Below are 9,113 nucleotides of genomic sequence, written 5' to 3'. Positions count from 1 at the left end.
GTCTTTGAGCAGCTTGCTAAACATAGTCAGTTACCACTTGTAACCACAATCTATATACATACACCTATTTCACAATATTGAATAGTATCAATGAGCACTACAATCAAATTGTATCAATGAATATTGAATAGTATCAATGAGCACTACAATCAAATTGGATCCTTCTGCAACACTAAAATGCAGATTTGTAGAATCTCGAACCTTGGCATTTAGTGCCCGAAATGGAAACTTGGTACAGTTGTAGTCCAAAGTAACGTATAGGACCTTGAGATGCACAATCTCCAAAAGAAAGCACCTTAATCGAAGATCAATTGATGATGGCTCTTGGAAATCTCGAGACCGCTCTCTTTGCTACTCATGCTTGTTGCTCCAAGCCCTCAGACACAACCAAGCTTTGATACCATGTTGAGAGAGAGAGAGAGAGAGAGAGAGAGAGAGAGAGAGAGAGAGAGAGAGAGAGAGAGAGAGAGAGAGAGCTCTTGCAAGTGCGCACACACACAAAGATAGAGGTAGGAAACATGTACTTTTTCTTCTTCAATAACTCAAGATAAGAGTTCGACATAACATAAGGGAAATAACAACATAAAAAGGAACTAATACAACGGTCTAGTATGAACCGCTAGTGAGTGAAGTGAGTAGATAAGTGTGTCATCACTCCGGTAGGTAGACCAACTCGGTGTAGTATAGTTGTAATATCACTGGCAAAGATATGCATATCCACCAAGGCACGCCAATGATTATGACTCCATGATAGTCATCTAAGAGTCATACATGTTGAGCTTGACATCTCAACAAATGTTTTTGTGAAATTTGGAAGTCATAAAGTAGGAGTATTAAACAAAGCTTTTTTGAGTTTTTCAAAGCTAATTTGGACACGATCATTCCAAGCAAACACTTTAGTCTTCTTAAGGGGGTCAATGGAGTTGCTATCTTAATATAACCTTCAATAAAATTACAATATCGTCCTGTCAATCAAAGAAATCCACATACTTCTTTGACAGATTTGGATGTAGGTCAAGCTACAACAACTTCAATTTTACTTAGGTTAGTAGAGATGCCATCCTTGAGAACAATGAATCCCAACTATTCCACATTGTCAATGAAAAAAGTACATTTGCTATGCTTAGCATAAAGCCAATTTTTTCATAAAAGTTCAAGTACTTATCTTTTGTAGTGTTCGTATGCTTCCTTATTCTTTAAATAGACCAAAATATAATCAAACAAGACAAGAATAAAACCATCAAGATGTTCTCTAAGTATGTCGATCATAAGGCGGTTGAAAGTTGTTGGAGCATTTGTAAGTCCAAAGAGCATAAGTGTAAATTCATAGTAATTAAGTGTTTAACCATGTCTTTGGTATACCATCCTCCTTGATTTGGATTTGATAATAGCTAAATTTAAAATCCAACTTTGTGAAAATAGAAGCTCCATGTAGTTAATCAAGTAACACATTCATCCTACAGTTGAACCGTGTCTTTGGTATATCGTCCTCCTTGATTTGGATTTGATAATAGCCATACCATATATAGACAGCTTTTATTTTTAGGAGATTTTTCCACCTTCGATGGGCTAAAGATGTAAAGATTTATGCAGGTCTCTTAAAAATGAAATTTCAACTTCTTGTCACTTTGTCCAAAAATAGTAAGTTTTGAACAACTTATGCCTATCTACAAGCGATCGTCTCATCCTAATCTACCCCATCCTTAGTTTCCATAAAAATAGCTATCTGCTTCAAAAATTGACAGCTAGAATGAGCAAGGATTATACCCATACTATAATAATTCCTCTACATTCCACTCTATAAAATTAATGATAGACGCATTGCTCAATTTCACAACCATTTATGTATGACCATATATTGAATTTCTTATCAATGTAATCAAGATGCTTGCAAAATAAGCTAATCTCATTCAAACTCCTCGTCCAACTAAAGTGATGGGAGTTGCATGCAAGAAACCTATGTAAGCTAAATCTCATTAGAGTAAGTTGCACAAATGGATGGTATGGATGTGAATTTCCTTTAGGCTTTCCATAATCAAATTTTTCCTTGCTATAAATTTAAATTATTGGAAAGGAAGTGTAAATTCACGTATTTATCATTGCCTCAACCTTATTGTCAAATGGTTTGTGTGAGATTAGCTCTTACATAGTTTCAAATTGACTAAGTAGTGGTGAGATGGCCTCAAAAAGAAATCGTGCTAGCGAGACTCACGACGATGAGTTGGCACTAGTGAAGTAGCTGTGATAAGGCAAAAAAATTCACAACGGAGGATGTGCCACCAGATTTTCCATGCTCTAGACAAGGTTAGAATATTTTAATTAAGTATTGCATGCATTGCATAGATGATACATCTCAAATGGGACTAAACCCATTGCAAACTACAATATATGTTTTCATACTTTTCTTTTGTAGGAAAGGATTGTTTGAAAAAAAGAATGTTTGGTTGTAAGAAAGAACTATTTTCTTAGTAGGAAAACTCTCGAGCCTTCTTCATTTACAATTCTATACTGATATAATAAACAATCCCTTTGATATCCAAGGAGGAGGGCTTAGAGGAGTGAACGCTAAAGCAATGCATATGGGTGCACATATCTTGCTGGATTTTTCCCTGATTGCAAGAGAGTCCTTGCAGGTTTGTGCCTAGATTGTAAGATAGTCCTTGTGGGTTTGTGCCTAGATTTCACGATAGTCCTTGCGGGTTTGTGCCTAGATTGCACGATAGTCCTTGTTGGTGTGTGCTTAGATTGCATATCTTGCGGGTTTCTATCGAGATTTCAAGATAGCCCTTGCGAGTTTATGCCCAGATTGCAAGACAGGCTTATAAAAGGTTAAACAGATGCTCGTCTAGCTTCTCAATAAAATCCCAACTTTTGTATATATCTTGAATTAATTTAATGTTATGGCACCTTGAATTGAGTGAAATTAGCTATGTCTTGTGTTTTTTCTTGAGTTTTTGAAATTTAAATTACTTGATATTGTATTAGTCTTAAATCATACCACCAATAAGTGTATAATTGCATAGGAACCATCCACTGCCTTGTACACTCCTCTATAGGAGAAAAAACTTCTCCTAAAACAAGCCCAACCTCCAATATTCAAAGGGGAAGGAGCACATATTGAGTGATATGTAGAAGCTTGGATTGAGGCTATAGAAGACTATTTTGAAGCTCTGAGGAACCAGCCTAAAATCAAACCATGCTTATAATGTTTTGCCTTGCTGCTGGTGATTCAAAGATATGGTGGAAGAAGCATTGCAAGGACTTGGGTATCCGAGGATCTTCCTAGTCTTGGGAGGATATTTAAGGGGAATCTCAATGGTGTGTGTTTGAGCGCATGTCTTGTGGTTTTGCAATGACGGTTTCATGTTTTGGATGCAAATTGTCTTGTGGATACTGCCATTGTACCTCATTGTGGAGCAGATTTTAGCTTGTTTTGGCAATCTCTTTCATTTCTAAAACTCAATCCGGAAGAGCCCTTTTTGAGATTGTGGCTAGTCATGTCTGCATAGCCTTTTGTGATGGTCAATGTGTGAGGTTTTTTGCAGCCAAACAAGGGGGTCGTTGGTTACCTAGTGTGAGGTGGATTAGGTTGCTAGAGATCCCCATTCGTACCCTCTCCATAGGACATGTATAGACGGGTATAGGTGCTTTGATGCCAAGTTGACAATCTTTCACGATAGTTTCTTTCAGTAGTATATGTTAGTTTATGCCCAACCAACACTCTTTGTTGCTTTATGCATTGTTTTTTTTGCTCAATTTTGCTTGAGATTTTGATCTTTGTATAGAGGAGACTCTGTCGAATTTCACTTGTGAGTCCTCTAGTTTACTTACAACACTCTTGTGCATTGACCTTAATATGATTTTACTGAGTGTCTAGTTGAGATTTTGATCTCTGAGTAGAGGAGACTGCTGAAATTTCCACATAAAATTTTCCATAACTTCTTAGTGTTACTCTCTTGTAGTTAGCTTTTGTCAATATGGCTAGATCTTCTAAAAACAAGATTACTACATTAGGAAGTTTGATGGAACAAGTTTCACTATACGAAAGCAAAGAATGCTCGATATCCTAATCAACAAATGACTTGTAGTGCCATTGAAAGAGCACAGAGAGGGTTTGTATGTAGATGATCAATGGTAGGAGCTTGATGCTCATGCCTTCTATATTCTTCACAATTATGGACAATACCAATGCTAAAGACATGTGGGAGCCTTTATGCTTGGCATGGGATGGTAAGAGTGCATCAAACAAAGTGTTTCTGATGAAGAAGCTTATGCATCTTAAATGAAATAAGGTAGCAATGTCATTTCATGCCTGAATAAGTTTAACAATGAGTTTACTCAGTTGGCATCAAAGAGGCTTAATTTTGATGATGAAATGAAAACCATTTTCTTGCTATTTCTTTGCCTACATCATGGGATGCATTTAACACTAGCATTAATAACTCCATCCATAAGGGCAAGCCTATTTGCAATGATGTTCCCATTGCTTTGCTCATGAAAGAGATTGATGTCAATCTCTTGACACTCGTGGGCATGGTGATGCGTATATGGCAAGTGGAAATAGCTAGAGAAACAATCAAAGGCAAAAGAGGAAATAGTCATAGTCGCGGTTGTTCTCAAGATCGCAAAAGTACACATAGCAAGAGTTGTGGGCGTGACACAAGAAACATTGAATGCTACGATTGTCACAAGAAAGGACACATGTAAAATGATTGCCGTTTGTTGCAAAGAGAGAAGGGTTAAGCCATTGTCATAAGTTTTGTACCGCTTAAGAAAAGTGTGAAGATAGAGGAGCTCAATGTCATTGACTCTCCACATGTTGATATTGTTCCTGACATGCTGCAACCATTAGATATACTAGTCTTTAGTTTTGACTTGATTCTAGAGGCGTTGTTATCTTGTGACGAATGCTATGCATAGAATTCATGTGCCAAATTTCATGTTACTCCTCAGAAGGAGTGGTTCTTCCGTTATGCTTCTACACATGGTTCAATTAATTTGGGTGATTCTCATCAGCTTGAGATATGTGGAATTGGATATGTGAAATTGTGTATGTGCAACGGTACTCGGCTCATGTTGCGAGGTGTTAGACATGTACCAAAGCTAACTAAGAGCTTAGTGTTTGGTAATGGTTCTTGGATTATCAGAAAAGGTAACTTCATCATGCTCAAAGGCCAAAAGTCATGCTCATTATATTCTTTATATGTCTCTTCTATGAAAGAAAACTATCTCCATATAGTCAAGCTACCTTCTATTGAATTTTTCCATAGCCGGCTTGGTCATATGAGATAGAAGGGATTGAAATAGTTACAGTGATTTGGCTATATCCAGATGTTAAAATATTTTGATTTTAGTTTGCGTGAGCATTGCATATATTGGAAACAGACTAGGCTTACCTCATCGCCACTAAATAGAAAATTAAGAAATCCTCTAGACTTGGATTATAGTGATTTATGTGGACCTATACCGCATAATTCTCCAAGGGAAGTATTATATTTCCTCACTTTCATAGATGACTCTACTCACAAGGTGTGGGTCTACCTCTTGAAGAGGAAAAATGAATTTTTGATGTCTTCCAAAAGTCAGGCAAGAAGTTGAAGGCTTTGCGTACTGACAACGGGGGGAGAGTATGTCTCCACTGAGTTTAAGAACTTTTGTACCAAAAGAGGTATTAGAAGATAGTCTACTATGTCATACACGCCTGCTCAGAATGGAATTGCTAAGCGCATGAATAGGACTATTCAGAAGAGGGTCACTTCCATGCTATCTATGGTAAATTTACCTCAAGAATTTTGGGGAGAGACTGTTATGACAATGGTGTATATAATCAATACATCACCTAGTATACCGTTGAGCTACAAGATTTTGCAAGAGATGCAGACAAGCAAGAAGCATGTCCTCAAAGTACGTGTGTTTAGGTTTGAGGCATTCTCACATGTGCCTAAAGAGCTTAGAAAGAAGTTGGATCCCAAGTCAGACAAATACATCTTCATTAGCTATTGTGCAGATAGAGAGATGGGTTATTGTCTATGGCACCCAGAATCTCGAAGAGTTATTTGCAGCTCACAAGTGATTTTTAATGAATCAAAGATGCATAGATAGCCCGTGAAAGAGGTTATGGCAAAGTGAGATTCGAGGACGTAGCCTCAAGTTCAGTCACACAAACAACTCGGTCTACTAGCGATATACCTACCGCTAGTAATGCTCCAGAAAGAGCTAATGATGCTCCTGAGAGAAGAGCCGTCTTCACAAGGCCATCTAGACAAGTTCCATGTCCTCAATGGCTCCTAGTCCAAGCACAAAATGCAATGTAATCATGCTGACTACTGGAGAGAAAATCTCATCAAAGTCCACGTCTTTCTTCTCCTTGAATCCATTAGCTACCAATCTAGTCTTATCCTTAGGCTCGGTATCTTCTATGGTGTACTTTTTCTTATACGCCCATTTGCAAAACAAGGCTTGTTTTCCCTCTAGCCCAATTCTCATTTTCCATAATCGAGTTATGCTCCAATTACATTGCTGCTTACACTTCACGCTATCTTCCATCTCAATAGTCTTTTGGTGGCAGGTAGGCTCTCCTCAGTGAGTGACCAATAGATAGTCTGATCCTAGCTGAAACCACTCAGGGGCACGAGATACACATGTAGATCTTCTCACTACCAGATTGTTTAGCAAGAATAATACTTCCAAGTATGATGCTGAGAAAGCAAAAATGGCCAAGGTGCCATATTCTTCAACAGTTGGCAATCTTATATACATCATGGTAGCCAAGACCAGACATTGCTTTTGCAGTGGGAGTGGTTAGCAGATTTATGGCATATCCAAGTAGAAAGCACTAGGAAGCAGTTAAGAACATCTTGAGATATCTGAAAGGTAGGGAAAACAAGTGTTTAGGCTTTGGGAATAGTGATGCATCCATTGTGGGTTACACAGATGCAAAGTAAGCAGGTTGTGTGGATAGTCCAAGATCAACATCTAGCTATGTTTTTCTTTTTTCTGGAGCAATTGTGTCATGGAGATCTTCAAAACTGTATGCCATCTTCCACCCCAAAGGCAGAGTATGTGGCAGTTTTTTATGCTAGCAAGGAAGTTGTGTGATTAGCTCACCTAGTGGGAGATCTTGGCATTACTCAGACTACTGCATTGTGATATCCAGAGTGCGATTGTATGAGTGACCTCGTGTTTCACTCCAAGTCAAAATACATAGAAGTCCACTATCATGTGATGCGGGACATATTGGCTAGGTGCATTAAGCTAGTCAAGGTTCGTATGGATGACAACCTTGCAGATGCTCTCACAACGAGCATACCCTCAGAGCGGTTTTCCCATTGCATGGAGATAATGGGTGTAGGGTGAAGCCACTTGAATGATTTACAGTTGTACAGATGTACATACTTACACACATAGCCACTTGCGCTATGTTGGCCTTCAAGTCAAAGATTGTTAGGGCTCAAGCCAACTGGCGGGAGATCCATCTTACTGATTGTACTAACCATATCTCTATTCATTGGTAACATAGATCAATAAGGAGTAGTGAGGCATTCCAATCCTCACTAAGATCTCCACCCAAAACTCTCTGCATTGTCCTTCCTTGCATAGAACGCCGAGCAAGCACGCATTTGTGCATACACTCTTCGCAAATATTGATGCATCTAACCTTGTTTTGGCTCAATGCAAGCATCCAAGGTCTTGATTTTGAACCAAATGATCCATTTGTAGACCAAACATTGCGCATTTTCACCATAGCTCAATTTTTTTCAAGCGATTATATCTTAGCTTTGGAGAAGATGGTTCAAAGTAGGTTTCTCCGTTGGGTTGAATATCATTGCTTGGAGACAATCAAACTTTGGAGGAAGAGCGCCCTTTCCACAGAGACTATCAGGCTCACCAACGAGACACACATAATTGGTTGCACTCAATGCGCCTCATCTATTAGAGCCTATAACATGGCGAAAATTCCCAAAATACCCGACATTTCAAAACTTTCCCAAGTACCCTTGTATCACTCTTAGATGAATTTTCTCCAATTTTTCATATTGTTATTTGTGACGATAGAGACCTATCATTAATTGTCTTAGACAAAAACTTTCACCATTATCTCACAAATAGTGGCATTTGTGTCTAAATGTATTGAATCCTTTCATCTCTAGACTCCATAATACCATCTAAAAACTTTCACCACTAGCTCACAAATAGTTTGTTATTTATGACTATAGAGACCTATCATTGATTGTCTTAGACAAAAACTTTCACCACTAGCTCACAAATAGTTTGTTATTTATGACTATAGAGACCTATCATTGATTGTCTTAGACAAAAACTTTCACCACTAGCTCACAAATAGTGGCACTTGTGTCTAGATGTATTGAATCCTTTCATCTCTAGACTCCATAATACCATCTAAAATCTACCATTGCATTCACAAGGTGCACGAACATTCGGAAGCATGGAAATCTACCTTGTATGTGAAGGAATTGCTAAAGATATGGAAGTGTGAAATGCATTAGTTGTTAAGAGGAGGTTCACAAGTGTGATAGATGCCCTCTTTGTGTGAGACCAAAGTGCCTGGGTTTAGAAGACAAAACGGAAAGTCTTTCCAAGGACGAGCAATGTATTAAGAAGCACATAGTTTCAAGGTAGATGAGTGCTAAACAGTATTGTGACAAAGCCAAGATTTTGAGCATCCAAAACCTTTGTACATCAGGTTTGTTAGTAATGGGGGGTCGCACAAAGAGTGGGTGAAACTCATCGAATGTTGCCCTACTTAAAGAAGTGTCGATGCCCCTTCATGGTTTGAATTAAGGATGCAACAAAAATTGTCACAGAAAGCATCACAATATAGATGCACAGTGGCCTACATGTCGGTGCATCCTATTGCTAGACATTGTTGCATGGAGGATCTCTTTGACATTGGCTTATGTGTCTCAAAGGAAGCATTCCACATCAACATGGCATCAATAATGGATCAAGTGATCCATAGATTCTTTATGATTCCAAAGAAAACTCAAAGGATCACCAGCACATGAAAGGTAACTTCTCTGTAGTGTTAGTCTCACATGCATGCTTGTGTTTACCTGCGAACTCGTTTGATCTGCACCCACATACGATCTGCC

Source organism: Adiantum capillus-veneris, chromosome 21, assembly GCF_014529385.1.
Source record: "Adiantum capillus-veneris isolate H3 chromosome 21, ASM1452938v2, whole genome shotgun sequence".
NCBI lineage: Eukaryota > Viridiplantae > Streptophyta > Polypodiopsida > Polypodiales > Pteridaceae > Adiantum > Adiantum capillus-veneris.
This window is presented reverse-complemented; position numbering follows the sequence as displayed.